General features: G+C 38.4%; 1 protein-coding gene across 1 annotated transcript in view; it reads right to left on the bottom strand.

The window, feature by feature from the left end:
* The window catches only part of LOC108276312 (kelch domain-containing protein 8B), a 128,553-nt gene extending 121,183 nt beyond the window's left edge, over positions 1 to 7,370 (bottom strand). Inside the window, exon 1 of the mRNA XM_017487890.3 lies at positions 7,064 to 7,370. The gene's annotated coding sequence lies outside the window, so the exon portion shown is untranslated. The remainder of the gene's footprint in view (positions 1 to 7,063) is intronic.
* Between the last annotated feature and the right edge of the window lie 7,980 nt (positions 7,371 to 15,350).

The following is a 15,350-nucleotide window of genomic DNA, read 5'->3' on the forward strand; positions in this document are numbered from 1 at the left end:
AGATAATGTACAGTAACACTGTTTTTAGTTCATCAAATTCTCAGATATCCTCAGAGCTCTCATCTTCAGAGTCATCCTCTGTGTTGCTAAGGAACTGCTGGGTTTTTTTGTTGTTGTTGGTTACCCCAGGCAAGCATCACCACATGACTATGTTTGTTGAATGACCTATTACCTTAGAAGCTAGGTCCTGTTCAAGTAAGCCAGATATGTGTAGATGCTGTGCAATTAGGCCATGTTTAATTCATATCGTGGCTCACAAGTACAGCATTTGTGCTAAAACTGCGCAGATTTCGCTTACATGACCTTCCTCTGATATTTTTTTTTACATGCTGCAGCCATCGATGCTTTGTCTCAAGGCGAAGGCCTGCAAAATGACAGAACATAACTTACAAATCATAACCCACCAAATTGGCTAGTGAGTTGACAACGTTACCTGCCATGGTTAATTTTCATCTACATTTGGAAGCTTGGTGGGTGTTAATTTCAAACCCTGGTTGTGGAGTGTAGGGTGTAGTAATGGAAGCGGGTGGAGACAATCATAAGAGGGAAGCCTAAACTCAAATCTCTGCAACATGAATGCAGAGGATAGGTATAGGTGAGCCAGCATACAATAGTGAACAGAGATGTTGGTTTCAAAACTTCTCTACACTGTATTTACTCAGTTGGTTCTGTTACCCTGAATGACTCATTTAAAATAATTTGTGTAGAATAATAAATTCTTTAATATGTAAAGAATAAAACACTTCAGGGCACACCATATTAAGAATTTTAAAATATGCAGCTTGTTATTGAGAAAGCAAAAAAAACACAATAAAGGCTCTCCTGTGGAGACTGTACTGACTGCTACTTACTGACCGTTACTTATTGACCATTACAAAGCACTGACACGCAAGACTCCTCCCATAAATGTTAAATAAATGTGTCCTTGAAGAAAGCTTCACCATGTCAATGATTATATATTTTTCTTTGCTAAATAACGGCACATTTTTAAAATCCATCCATTATTGAAGCTGAGAATAGAAAGAAACCACTGCTGTACTAACTACCAGCCTGACCAAGGAAAACGTCTGGAAAACATGCGTAACCCTGTTCCCTGAGAAGGGAATGAGATGTTGTGTGAAGCTCATGCAACATTGAGTTCCCTTTGAAAGGGAACAACAGCTGTTGATGACAGAAACATTATGAGAGCTGTGAAGAAAAACACCAAAACAAGTCATTAACATCACTAACAACCTCCACAGGGTAGGGGTGAAGGTATCACAATCCACCATTCAAAGAAGGCTTTGAGAGCAGAAATATAGAGGCCATACCACAAGATGCAAACTACTCATCAGCAGTAAGAATCAGAAAACCAGATTAGAATTCGCAAAGAAATACAGAAATGAGCTACAAAAGTACTGAAATCAAGATCTACCTCTACCAGTGATGGAAAGAACAGAGTATGGAGAAAGAAAGTATCTGCTCATCTGAGTATCTGATCCAAAACATACAAGCTCTTTTATGAAACATGGTGGAGGTAGGGTCATGGCTTGGGCTTGAGTGGCTGCTTCTTGAACAGGTTCACTGATCTCTATTGATAATGTAACTCATGATGTTAGCAGCAGAATGAATTCAGAAGTTTACAGAAAGACTCTGTCTGCCAATTTAAAGAGAAATGCATCCAAATTAAATCGGGAGGAACTTTATCATGTAGCAAGACAATGATCCAAAACACACAGTCAACACAACAAAGGACTTTATCAGGGGGAAAAAGTGGAAGGTCTGGCCACTACCTGAAGTGGAGAGTGAAGGGAGAAGCCCACAAAAACAAACAACAACTAAAAGAAGCTGCAGTCCAAACCTTAAAAGCACCACAACTTTGCATTCTTTTAATGCAACAGTTTAGTGATGTCAGTTAGTTGCCGACTTGATGCAGTTACTCCAAACAAGGGATATGCAACCAAATATTAAGTGTTATTTACTTTCATTTACTTTAAGACTATATGTTCCAATACTGCTGCTCCCAAAAAAAAAGGGTGTTGGTATTTTAGTGTTAAAGTTTTTGTTAATGAGACAAACCTGAGCCAAACCTGTAAAATAGTAAACTACTTTGTTCATCACTAACATTAGTGAAGTTACCTAGCTAAATGTATACACACAGTGCCCGAAAACCACATCCTTTTCTAATAATAAACAGTAACTTTAAAAAAAAAATAAAAAAATAGAAGTGCTAAGAAAGACTTTATTTTAAATGGTAAAATGTGGTTACATTAATAATTTGATCCAAATACTAATCAGTAGGACCACAAAACCAATCAATAGGAGTAATCTGTTTTAGTTTTTGTATTTTTTTAAAAACATGTTTTTGATATCAGGGCTACACTATTTGGTTAATTTTAGGATCATTTTCATGATCCTTCCATAATACCATGAAGGTAATAGACAGGACAAATTGTGTTTACTCGCGCATGCAGCCATCAGATCTGTTTTGCAAGCCACCATCAGCTGTATGCACATTGTATCGTCAGCTGCCTCTCTGCTTCTCCTCACTGTCAGAGGTTCAGGTGGAAGAATCTGATAGAGTGCTCAGAGAGTCAGAGAGGAAGCCAGGGGAGGAAATTAAGTCTGTCAGGTCAGTGTAGTCGCCTCTGCTAAACTTCATTTCTAACCTGCTGAGCCACTTGTAGAAAGCCAGAGCACGTTTTTCTTTGCAAGTCTTGTACAGGTTCACATCGTGCATGGTCCTTTAGCTTTATAATCCTGCCAGCTCTTTCACTATAACCAGACATGGTGAAACTCCTCTCCAAAGAACCACAGGCTCACTGAACTCACAAATATCTCTGAAGAGAAGGACAGTGTACCAAACAGGGTTATGACTGAGTACTTGTAACCATGGAGCCAAATTTCACCTGAACTAAAGAAAATTAATAACCTACAACAATCACATGACTGTAATAATGTCCATGACCTGAGTTTCCAGCAGGCAGTACATGTCTGTGGCCATTTCTAAAACATGTACTGTATTTCATTAGGTTCCACAATTAAATTGAGGTGTTTCGCCGATCTCTATATTTCGGCTATTTTCAGGCAAAACTGAACAAGCCATTTACATCACCTCTCCAGCACTGATGCAACTGCTACTTAACATCAGATATCATATAACCTAATACACTCTATGAGCAGTTGTAGGTTAAATTTCTAAAGTTTGTAGACTTTGTGTGAGAATCCTTATTAGGTTGAGAGAACAAACTCCAAGACAGAGCTGCATATCAAGAGCAGAAATTTATTGTGACAGGACAATGGGGTCTAAATATCCAGCATGCTGTAGCCTTTGAACAAACACATACATTTAGATTTAAATAAACCTTTACCTCTATGGGAAAACAAAAGAAGTGATAAAACCATACGCCATGTATCGGTGGTTCATACAAATTAACATAGTGATCACAGGGTTTGCATGTTTATTACAAGTTATTACAATGCTAATATATGTTAAGTTAGAAAATAACAGCTATATTTGAGAAAGGTGAATGATCAACCTATGTGCTTAAATCTAACTTTGTGTTTTACTGAGCTTTATGAAATTGATGTGAAATTAGCTAGCTAGCTATATGGCAGCTAGCTAACTAGCTCTTCCAGGGACCAGTTCTTTTGTTAGAATCCACTGCCACCTCATATCTGTGTGCGTATGTATGTATTTGTGTGTGTGTGTGTGTGTGTGTGTGTTTGTGTGTATTTTCATGGCCATATTACAGAGATGATATGAGAGTGTTCCACAACAATACTTCCAAGAATAGACAAATTATTATGCATACTTGAGATCCTCTGGTGGTTCTATATCTGGTCTGGGTGTCCCTGGATCAAAATAAGCTAGAAACCCTTGTTATAGAAACATCTATATCTTCTAACATCACTCTTGAGCCAGTCAAATGTTTTTGTTTTTTTAAATAAATTAATGAAAGAAGAAATTGCTCAAGCTGACTCTTCTGTTGCTATCAGGCTATTCATTCTACCCTTAGACAGGCTACGGGACTCAACACTAGATCTCTCTCTCTCTCTCTCTCTCTCTGAAAAAGAAGGACTGTAGTGAATGAGGGAATGCGTGTATGAGTAAGTGAGTGGATGGATGTCTGTGTATTCAGCTTCTGCAGCTCTGTCTTTGATTCAAACTGCCTGCTATAAAAGTGGTGGGAAACAGCGGCGAGGGAGGAAAATAATGAAGAAAGGATTATCATTCTAATAATCAGGAGCTCAATGGAAATGAGCATCATTGCTTCTGACATTGCATTTAACTGAGCCTTGGTGTGAAACAGCTCTTACATTATCCTCTCATTTCATTCTGACACACACACACGCACACACACACACACACACACACACACAAAAACATTCCTTCACACAGAGAACAAATTGCTCCTGACTACGATTCACTACTTGGATCTACACTGTATTATATTGTGGTCTGCGGTAAAAAAAAATAAAATAAAAAGAATAATTTTTAAAGGGGGGTCATACAGGCTATACGATAATCATATCACAATGCACAATCATTGTAGCAGTCTTCACAGTCCACAATATTTTATAAATCAGGGACAACAAAACTGTAATAATAATAATAATCAGAAGTAGAAGAAAAAGAAGAAGAAGAAGGAAAATAAATAAATAAATAAAACTAACACCTTATCAGAAGACCACAAGTTAGCACTATATAGTTCATTTAAAAGCCTTCTCTGTATATATAAATATTTGTTATATGTATTTACATTGCACTATGTGATGAGACACAGAGACTGAAACATTTGCACATTTGCATAGTATTTAGAAAGCTATGGCGTTTTGAGAAAGAAAATGCAGCCAGTGCAATCGGTTTGCTTGACAGTTCCACGCATTTATCATGTTATTATGAACCCAAAGCTACGAATCATTCTGGTGTTTTTTTTGTTTCTTCTATAATTTAAAAATAATACTCTGCTGATAACCCATAACAGTGTTTTAGTTAATATAACACAGCTAATAAAGTGAAGACAGCAATAGGGGATGGATGATGTAGGCTACACGGTTGACTGAGTAGCTGATAGGAAAGCCATCATTCCCAACGACACCACATTTCCTTGGAATTTATGGATGGCAGGAAGAGAACGCACCCAACAGGAAGACCTCACTTACAAGATGCAATCAAATAAGCAGTGACTCACTAGAGCCCGTTCAGACTGCATTCGCACTTCTCTCTGCTTACATATTCATTTATGGTGATCAAAGAAAACATTAGACCCACAATTTTATCTTTCATAATGCATATAATCGCTAAACAAGTATAATGGCTAATGGAATTATTGCTTCCACAATCATTAGGAGGTTTGTATCATTAAAAAGCCCCGAACCTCTTGTAATTTGCACAAGATTGTCTAGCTTTTTTAATCAGCCACAATTTCGACCCTTCTCTAAGCATCTGAAAGACGAAAGACAAAGCCAGTGTTAAATGCTGAGCGTGCTCCTTGGCTACTATCTGCCTTCATGAATCTTCCAGCCACTCAGTGGAAATTAATTAAATTCAGTGATTGGATAAAGTAATTAATTGGCAGTTGCCCAGATACTGAATCATGTTTGACAAAATAACAAAGAAATTGTCCATGCTGGTCTGATGGAGCTTTACTAATTTACATTCAGTCATATATTTGCTCATGGTGTTAACTGATCAGGGCATAGGCTGGAAGTAATTTCTATAAAATATAACAATGAAACATAATGAAACATTCATGTTCGTCTGCACATGGTTTTCATGACACAGTGTGAAATGAAATATCTTCACAATTCCACATGGTTGTGCCATGAACTAATGCTGAATACTTTTATTCAGTGAGACAAGGGGTATTTTCTTATGTTAGTTGTGCGTGTGTGTGGGAGGGGGGGGGGGGTGCGATGGGGGCTCAATTATGCCTCAATTAAGGAAAAAACAACAACGACCGACATTTAATATAAGCCATAAGAACTCGTTAATTGCAGATGTCAAAGCAATTATGCAGCAAAGACGGTAAATAAGGAAGGACGTGTGTCAACATTTTTATAAGATTATGCAAATAACTGACAAGAAGGCACAGGTAATTGTTTTCACACATGAAGCAGTAATTACTGCTGCAAGAGGGGAGTAGTGAAGACACAGACCAAACCGTTTGATACGGTATGAGACCCACTTAAGATCCATCACTGGCTATGCAGCAAGAGCTCATGTCAAGCTTCTTCCCACGGGCTCTTGTTGAAGAGTTGGCTAGCATCCATAATCAGACTGGCAGTGTATTTTTATTATGCAAGTTGTGAACTGGAGAATTCAGTCAGAGTAAGTGAGCTAATACAGAGACAAAGAGCTGACAGCAGAGCCAAAACATTGATATGATGGGGCATGTTGGAAAAACGCTAGTGAGGAAGAATAAGGATTTTTTAACGGGGGGGCACACACTAGAAAATCAATGAAGCAACAAGTTAGGAATGAAATTCTAAGGCTTAAGTCAGAAATAGCGCAGGTTGAGTTTAGGAGGAAAGGAAATAACCTGAGCTGCACTGCACTAGCCACATGCACTTTTGGCGCACATTAAATACCACTTCGTTCTTGAGATCCAGGCACAGATAAAGACACAACAGCACATTCGTTCGAAGAAAACAGAAAGCAGTCATCATGGTGATAACGCCTTAGGAAGAAAGTGGTAGGCTATTTACTGCGAGACAGAGAGCACTGCGTGCGTTACTGCGCTTTTGCGCGATCACAAACAACGGATCCGAGTCCCGCGCCTCATCCGCTCACACTGTAGTCCGCAAAACAGCACCGACAACTGCGTCCATCTTCCCCTGGATCCTAGCAAATGAAGTTTCATTAAATCCAGATTCACAATTCAGGCCGGATGTTTATTGCTGTTCTTTAAACATCCTGGAAAACTTCATACCGCACATATGAGCAGAAGAGACCACAATTTGCTTTGCTTACACAAATGTACTGCTCCGCAAAAACCTAAACCCAGCGACTGTCAGTTGGAACATTAGCTAACAGTTGAAGTAAAATAAAAACTTAAAAACCGCTTTCATTAATAATTACCTCTATTTTGTCCCTGTGTCCACGCCGCAGTCCGTGAGAGTCCACATGCGTAATCTCCGGGAAAGTTCAGCCAGCGGTTTGGTGCTTTCTCCCCCGATCTGTTTCTGGCTCCAGCTGTGCGGTCACTGAGTTTTGGTGGGGGTTTTCTTGTTGCTGTTGTTTTTGTTTTGTTTTTTGGTTTATGCTTCTGTATAAACGCTGCGCGTGTGAATGTTTGCTCTGCCTCCCTTCACCCTCCCTCTCCTGTGCTGCGCTGCATGGATGCGCACATTACATCCGTTCATCCCGAGGCGAGCAAACACTTGCCCGCGTGCCCTGCCTACTGTACCTATTATAATTAGCCTTTACGTAGAATGCTTCTATCTCTCCATCCCACTTCTCCAACTCCAACCCACACCCTGTCCGCTCCATCAGATCATTGAACCTGCATTATATATATATGTATGTATGTATGTGTATATATATATATATATATATATATATATATATATATAGAGAGAGAGAGAGAGAGAGAGAGAGAGAGAGAGAGAGTCTCCTATGCAATTTTTTTTTAAGTCAACTGCAATGAAACAACAATAAATAATTTACAAGCAAATACAACCCGTGCATTTAAGTTTGAGCTGCTATTTCCCAAGAGGAGGGGTTCAGTAATTGAAAAAACTGCGGACTAGCACGCACAGGCCGCAAGATTAATCGATATTTGCCTTCTCTGATTGCCAGGGTTCATGCTAGGAAGTATAATGGAATGCATAATGCAAACCTCCAATGACAACTGCTCTGTTTCCACATTCATCCGCCCCTCAGCCCCTCAGACCCCCAACCCCTCAGCCCCCTCCCCGTTTATGACAAATTACACAGCCTATAGGGGCAGAGCTGCAATTCAAAAAGTCCATCCGGCAAATACAATCAGTTCCCTTACTGCCCTCTGGCGGTGTTCACTACCCATAGTAGTAACAGCCCTAATAATAATAATAATAATAATAATCATCATCATCATCATCATCATCTTCATCAATATCATCATCATCATATTCAGAAATAACAAACATAGGAAAGAAAAATTTATTTCTTAGGAATTAGTGCTTAGTGGTTAGCACGTTTGCCTCACACCTCCAGGGTTGGAGATTCGATTCCTGCCACCCTATATGTTCAGAGATTGCATGTTCTCCGTGTGCTTCAGGGATTCCCTCTGGGTACTCCGGTTTCCTCCACCAGTCCAAAGACATGCGTTGTAGGCTGACTGGCATCTCGAAATTGTCCGTAGTGCATGAATGGGTGTGTGTGTGAAAAGGTGTGCAATTGTTCCCTGCGATCGGTTAGCACCCTGTCCTGGGTGTCCCCTGCCTCATGCCCCAAGTCCCCTGGGACAGGCTCCAGGCCCCTCCTGCAACCCTGTGTAGTATAAGTGGTACAAAAAAAATGGATGGATAGATAATTAAAATAACTAAAGAGTTGCATTTTTTTTAATAGTAGCCTTTGACCATTCAAGAAGGTGGGGATGGTTCCAGTGGCCCTGAATAGATGAATAGATAGGTGCTTTGTAGAGAAATGGACAAATGAAGAAATGGGGGACGATCATGGAGTTAAATCATGTTGACACTCCTGGTGTAAGAAACTCTAAAATGATACCATGAAAAATGTTTTTGATCTGTTTTTAAAACTTTAAATGGTTTAGAAGGTGTATGTGGAGTATTGTGTGCTAATTTCAGGTCTTTGATGTGAGGAACAGAAGTTGTTTATCTTATACTTGACACTGGTAGTTCATTAAGAATCTTAAAACTCAATTTGGAAAAGAGGAATTCAGAGATGTGTCAAGGTGCCAAATCATTAACAGCTTTAAATACCAATTAAAAGGTTTTGAAATCGACTCTAAGTTAAAGAGGCAGCCTGTGGAGTGATGTTAAAACAGGAGTAATAAGCACAGTCTTCCTGATTGCAACATTGTAAACAAACTGTTCCCTATAATGTTTTAGTAAGAATTAAACCTATAAATAAAGCACATTAGGTGAGAAAAACTCATTCTAACTTTTTCTATTTAAGGACCAGACGTAGAAAAAAGAGAGCGCTGCAGGTCATAGATAATTTTTTAATAAGAAGTAAATAAAACTCTCAGACCAAAGTGTAGGGTGGGACAATATGATGATATAATGTCAATATTTTGGCAAATTGTGTTGCAATACACTCTTCTGAAAAATCACAAATATCACAATGTCTTTATAAATAATATTTTTTATATCAGTTAAAAACAGATTTACAGATTTTCCCTGTTTTTGCTATAATTTATTTATGCAGACATTAAAAAAAGTATGTTCAAACTCAGCTTTTCATAGTTTTTTATATGCAACATTATATACTCAGCAAAAAAAGAAACGTCCTCTCACATTCAACTGCTTTTATTTCTAGCAAATTTCTTAACACATTATTTGTATTAACATAAAAAGATTCAACAACTGAGACATAAACTGAACAAGTTTCACAGACTTAGACTTAGAAGAACAGAAATGGAATAATGAGTCCCTGAACAATGAGGGGGTCAATATTAAAAGTAACAGTCAGTATGTGGTGTGTCTGGCCTCCAGCTGCTTTAAGTACTTCACTGCATCTCATCCTCTTGGACTGCACCAGATTTGTCAGTTCTTGCTGTGAGATGTTACTACACTCTTCCACCAAGGCATTGGCAAGTTCTCGATCACGCCTGGGGGGGACACGTGGTTACATGTAATTTTCCACTGCGAGGATGATCAGCTGTCCTTCCTGTCTCCCTGTAGCACTGTCTTAGGCATCTTACATTACAGACATTGCAGTTTATTGCTCTGGCCACATCTGCAGTCCTCATGCCTCCCTGCAGCAGGTCTATGGCATGTTCATGTAGGTGAGCAGGAACCCTAGGCATCTTTCTTCTGGTGTTTTTCAGAGTCAGTAGAAAGGTCTCTTTAGTGTCTTAAGTTATTGTAACTGTGAGCGTAATTGCCTACCGCCTGTAAACTGTTCGTGTCTTAAGGACTGTTCTACAGGTGCATGTGCAATAATTGTGTTTGGTTCATGAACAAACATGAAAAACATAGTTTAAACCCTTTCCAATAAAGATCTGTAAAGCTTAACTAGATTTTACAAAATTATCTTTAAAATACAGACTCCTGAAAAAGGACATTTCTGTTTTTTGCTGAGTGTATATCATAATGCACATATAAGCAATATCGCACAAGCAGGAGTGAGGTTATCCTGAATATCACACAGAGTTTGAATGTTCTCCCCTTGCTTTAGGAGTTTCCTCCCCCAGTCCAAAGACATGCATTGTACGGTGGGTGAATATGTGTGCGATTGTGCCCTGTGATGCGGTGGCACCCATCCAGGGTGTTCCCTGCCTTGTGCCCTGAGTTCCCTGGTATAGGCTCCAGGCTCCCCCGTGACCCTGTGTAGGATAAGCAGATCCTAAAGATGCCAACCTCACTTTATAGCACAGAGGCTAGCTAGCCCACATTCATTTGTACATTTCTGGTAAAGGTGCTTCTGGTGAAATTGGTGTCCCTTCTTAATTTTCACATTCAAGTGACAATCTTTCACATTTTAAGGCAAAAATTATATTCACGAAAAGTATCATTTGCCCTGTCTGCTGATGTTACTAACACTACTGTAGTAACTGTGAAACTAGGAAGTGGAATTTTACAGAGTGATACACACAGTGAATCTTCCCAGTGTGGTTATAGGAAATATACAGTGGGCACTCTTGGACCGCCACTTGATCAATCAAATCGATTGATTGGGCAGCTGTGGCTGATTGGGTGGCTGTAGCTCAGGTGGTAGAGTGGGTTGTCCACTAATCGTAGGGTTGGCGGTTCAATTCCCGACCCACATGACTCCACATGCCTAAGTGTCCTTGGGCAAGACACTGAACCCCTTGTTGCTCCCAACGGCAAGTTAGTGCCTTGCATAGCAGCTCTGCTACCATTGGTGTGTGAATGGGTGAATGAGCCACAGTGTAAAGCACCTTGGATAAAAGCGCTACATAAGTGTGCCATTTACCAAATTAGTGGACTGGAACTAATTGTTGTATAAGATACAGTATTGTGATTTGATATTTTTGCCATATAGGCCATCTCTACTCAATAGTATCTTTCAGCAACTTCTTCTTGTTGGGTTGGTAATGTTTAAAAATGTATGGACTTTTCAGTGAACTTTTCAGAACGGACTTTTCAGAAAGTCAGTGTAGTGCCCCTTTAAAACTCAATCTTAGCTGCATATTTGAATTTTAAGGAGGACTTTTGACACTACATTTACATATTTTGTATCTTGATAAACAATTTTTTTCTTACAGTGTGACTGATACCTTTACAGTTTATTTAAGTAACCAGCTTAATAGATTTTTAATCATTTTTTGTTATATGTTTTCACAATAATGTATAAATAAAAGTTTAACAGATTTCACTCAGTGCTTAATAACAATTATAATGTGAACAGTTATGTATTCTGGACTGAAGAATTGCTGTTAAGTCGAGTGTAAATTCTTGCCTCTTTCCCATGCACACGTTTGGGGATGAATTTAATTATAAAGTTGTATCTCTGTCCTGAGCTGTGCAATCCCATAATTGTAGTAACAATTTTTGAACCTAGTTCGCATGAAAAGATTTGTTGGACTAACAGGGCTAGCTGCCAGATGTCTCACCTTCTGTTCTCACTCAGCACATGTGCTCCACACTTATGAAATGAAAGACTAATGAAACTGGTAATTGCTGAATTAAATGCTCATTTTCGTCTTGCTGAGAAAAGATGAATTTGGCCAGTGTACCTCAAATCTCTTGCAGTCACTTTCTATTTCTGCTGCTACTTGGATGCTACCATGTATATCCCAAAGGTTAGATGCTACAGTGCATACACAATATGGCCAAAAGTTTGTGGACACCTGACCATCACAACCATATGTGATTGTTGAACATCCCATTCCAGATTTGGTCTCCCTATTGCTGTTATATTAACCCCCACTCTTCTGGGAAGGCTTTTCACTAGATTTTGGCACATGGCTGTGGGGATTTTTTCTCATTCAGCCACAAGAACATTTAGTGAGATCAGGCGCTGATGTCAAATGAGGTGGTCTGGCACACAGTTGGTGTTCCAGTTCATTCCAAAGGTGTTCAGAGGGGTTGATGTCAGGGCTGTCTGCAGGCCACTCGAGTTCTTACATACCAACCTTGGAAAACCATGTCCTCATGGACCTCGGTTTGTGCACAGGCACATTATCATGCTGGAATATGTTTGGGCCTCTTAGTTCCAGTCAAAGCAATTGTAATGCTACACTATACAAAGACATTCTATACAACTGTGTGCTTCTAACTTTGTGGTTACAGTTTGGGGAAGAGCCACATATGGGTGTGTTGGTCAGGTGTCAACAAATTAGTGGCCATATTATGTATGTAACATCATTCATTTGTAATCATGTGAAAAGGGAGAAGATTTGGTGTTTAAAATGTTTCAAACCTTTTTCAACTTTTAAAATATTATAGCCTTCTGGAGGAATTTTTCTGTGAAGCACATGTCAAATGATTTTTATTCCAAAATGCAGGTGGAGGGAACATTAACTTTGGTAAATTAGCTAGCTAGTAGCATGTTCAGGGTAGGAAGAATCATGTCACACTTTAATACAAGACATCTTTTCTAAAATCAACACTTGAATGTAATGTGAGGTAAAATATTTTTCCTATATTGGATTCACATCAAAGCCATCCAAAATAAATGATAAACATTATTAATCCAGTAGATATATTTTCCCTTAGTTCCTGTTTTGATGATGGTGGTGGAATATACTGTGTAAGAAATCATTACAAAATCCCCACAACTGTTCAACTGGGTTGAGGACTAGTCAGACTATATGATATATCTTATCATTTTCATCCTCATCAAAACATTCTGTAAGTCCTCATACCTTGTGGATGGGAGCACTGTCATTATGGAACAGACCAATCCCATCTGGATAGAAATGTTTAATCATATTCATAGGATAAAGGTGATCAGACAGAAAAACTTTTTATTTATTTGCCATGAGTCTTCTCTGTAAGGGGACGAGTATGTATGTATATATATATATATATATATATATATATATATATATATATATACACACACACACACACACACACATCTCTGACCTATTGGCACCATATATAAAGATAAAAACAGTGGTCTAATTATAGAGCTTAAGTCATTCATTCATTCATTTATTCTTTCCTCATCAGCAGTAATGTTAACTTGTTGAGGGCCATGGTGCCTTAGAAAAATGTTTCTCTAATTAACATTGGAATGACAAGGTGACAGCTCCACGGTAGTTTTTTATGAGTCTGGTTTACTGTCTGTACAAAAAAGTCCATAGAGACCAATTTCGGTTTTAAGATGATTCAGATATATATTGACATCAATGATCTCCAAGCAGTATTTTAATGCAGAAGTACCACAGAGACTAAGACACATCAAGATTAATTGGCTCGCTGTACCCACAACGCTGCATGCACTTGGTCAATCCATTTAAGTAATTTGTTCGCTGTAACAAAAAGAACATATTACCAAGAGAGTGCAGATTTTTTGTGCCATCAAAACATATTCCTGGAAGGATCAAGACTTTACTTCCCAATTACTTCTAACCATACTCAATTCAGTTGTGCTTTGATACCTATATTCGCAAGTTTATACAATATCAAGCAATGAGAACAACTTAGTGAAATAATCAGATTTGCAGACATGCTAATGAGGGTAAGAAGAATGGAAATCACTATTCCTGGAAATCGAGCATGAACATAAACCTTCTTATTTGTCCTCAGGTCACTAAGCAGAAACAGAAGCACAACACATTTCTCTATGCTGTAAGCAAGACTGCCGAAACTCCAACTGCAAGCTAATTATTCCACAGTACCTCATTTAGGTTGTAATGAGAAAGCTCAAATTGCTCCAGCAGGCCATCATCAGAAAAAGGAGAAGGAATTCAACATAGCTGAATGAAACTTAGAGACTGACAGAAACAGAGAGAGAGCGAGAGAGAGAGAGAGAGAGAGAGAGAGAGAGAGAGAGGGAGAGAGAGTTTTACAAGCAGTTTGTTAAAAACAGTTATTTTAAAAAAAAAAAACACACTACATAATTTTATGAACTCATCATTAAGTACAGAACACATACCAGCATCACAACACCATTCAATCTTAAAAACATTGATTGCATTCATCAGTTTGTAATAATTGAAATCATCAAGAATTCTTCATTTGAACATCTTCTTAAAAACTGCTACAATGTGCTGTTCATTTCTCTGTTCTATTTACTTCTGGAAATGTAAATGACAAGTTTGGCTTGACTAACAATCAAGTTCATTGATTGACACTTACATTTCTTTAGTCTATTATATTTAAAACCCAGTATAAAACATTGTTTAAAAAAAAAAATAAAAAAATCTCAATTAATGAAAAAGTCTACGAGATCAAAGAGAGGAGAAAGTCTGTCACAATTTATAAAACAATGGAATATTGTTTCTCTCTTTGAACAGAAAGGACAATTATCATTTATAATGGGATTCATTTTTTGTCACAAAGCGTTAGCAGCTATGGCACCATGTAAAATTCTCCACTGAAGATCACCTGCCCTTTTAGTCAATGGTGGTTTGTACTCTCCATTCTGGTTTAATTTCCTCTACCACTCCCAGTCTGTCTCTCCACACCACATCAGCTCTGTCTTTTAACGTATGTTTATTAATTATCTTCACAATGCATCTGTATAGCACCTTTCCTTTAACTGTACAAAAATTAACATTCAGTTTTATTCAAACACAACAGTACACTATTGTAAATAGAATTTTCAAGATTAGGTATAATTCTGATGTCTGGAAAAAGTCATTCGCATCAGGGGAAATATGACCCATACTGTATCTCCCGAGTAGAGCTTTTTCTGTGGAGTTTAAAATCCCATCCAGTTTGTCTAGAAATGTTCTAGCAAATCTCACTGATCTATCCCCGGATATGCAGCTACAGTTTCTGCTTTTTTTTAGTCCAGGTCCTGCTTTGTCGACAATATCTTCCTATTGTAGCAATTTCTTTGACACAAGTCCGGTAGCCCTGGAATGCCATCTCCTGACACATCAAAGTGACCCCCAAAAACCACAGGTTCCTCAAGTAACCAAAAAAGAGATGTAGCCGACTCTGTCCACTGACGTTTAAAAAGTCTCCACACTTTAAAATGACTTTTATAAAAAAGAGGGAAATCCAGTAAAATCAAGAAAATTATGATCCATTAAGAACAGCAGCAGCATGGAGTCCCAATC

The sequence above is a fragment of the Ictalurus punctatus genome, chromosome 15, assembly GCF_001660625.3.
Source record: "Ictalurus punctatus breed USDA103 chromosome 15, Coco_2.0, whole genome shotgun sequence".
Classification (NCBI taxonomy): Eukaryota; Metazoa; Chordata; class Actinopteri; order Siluriformes; family Ictaluridae; genus Ictalurus; species Ictalurus punctatus.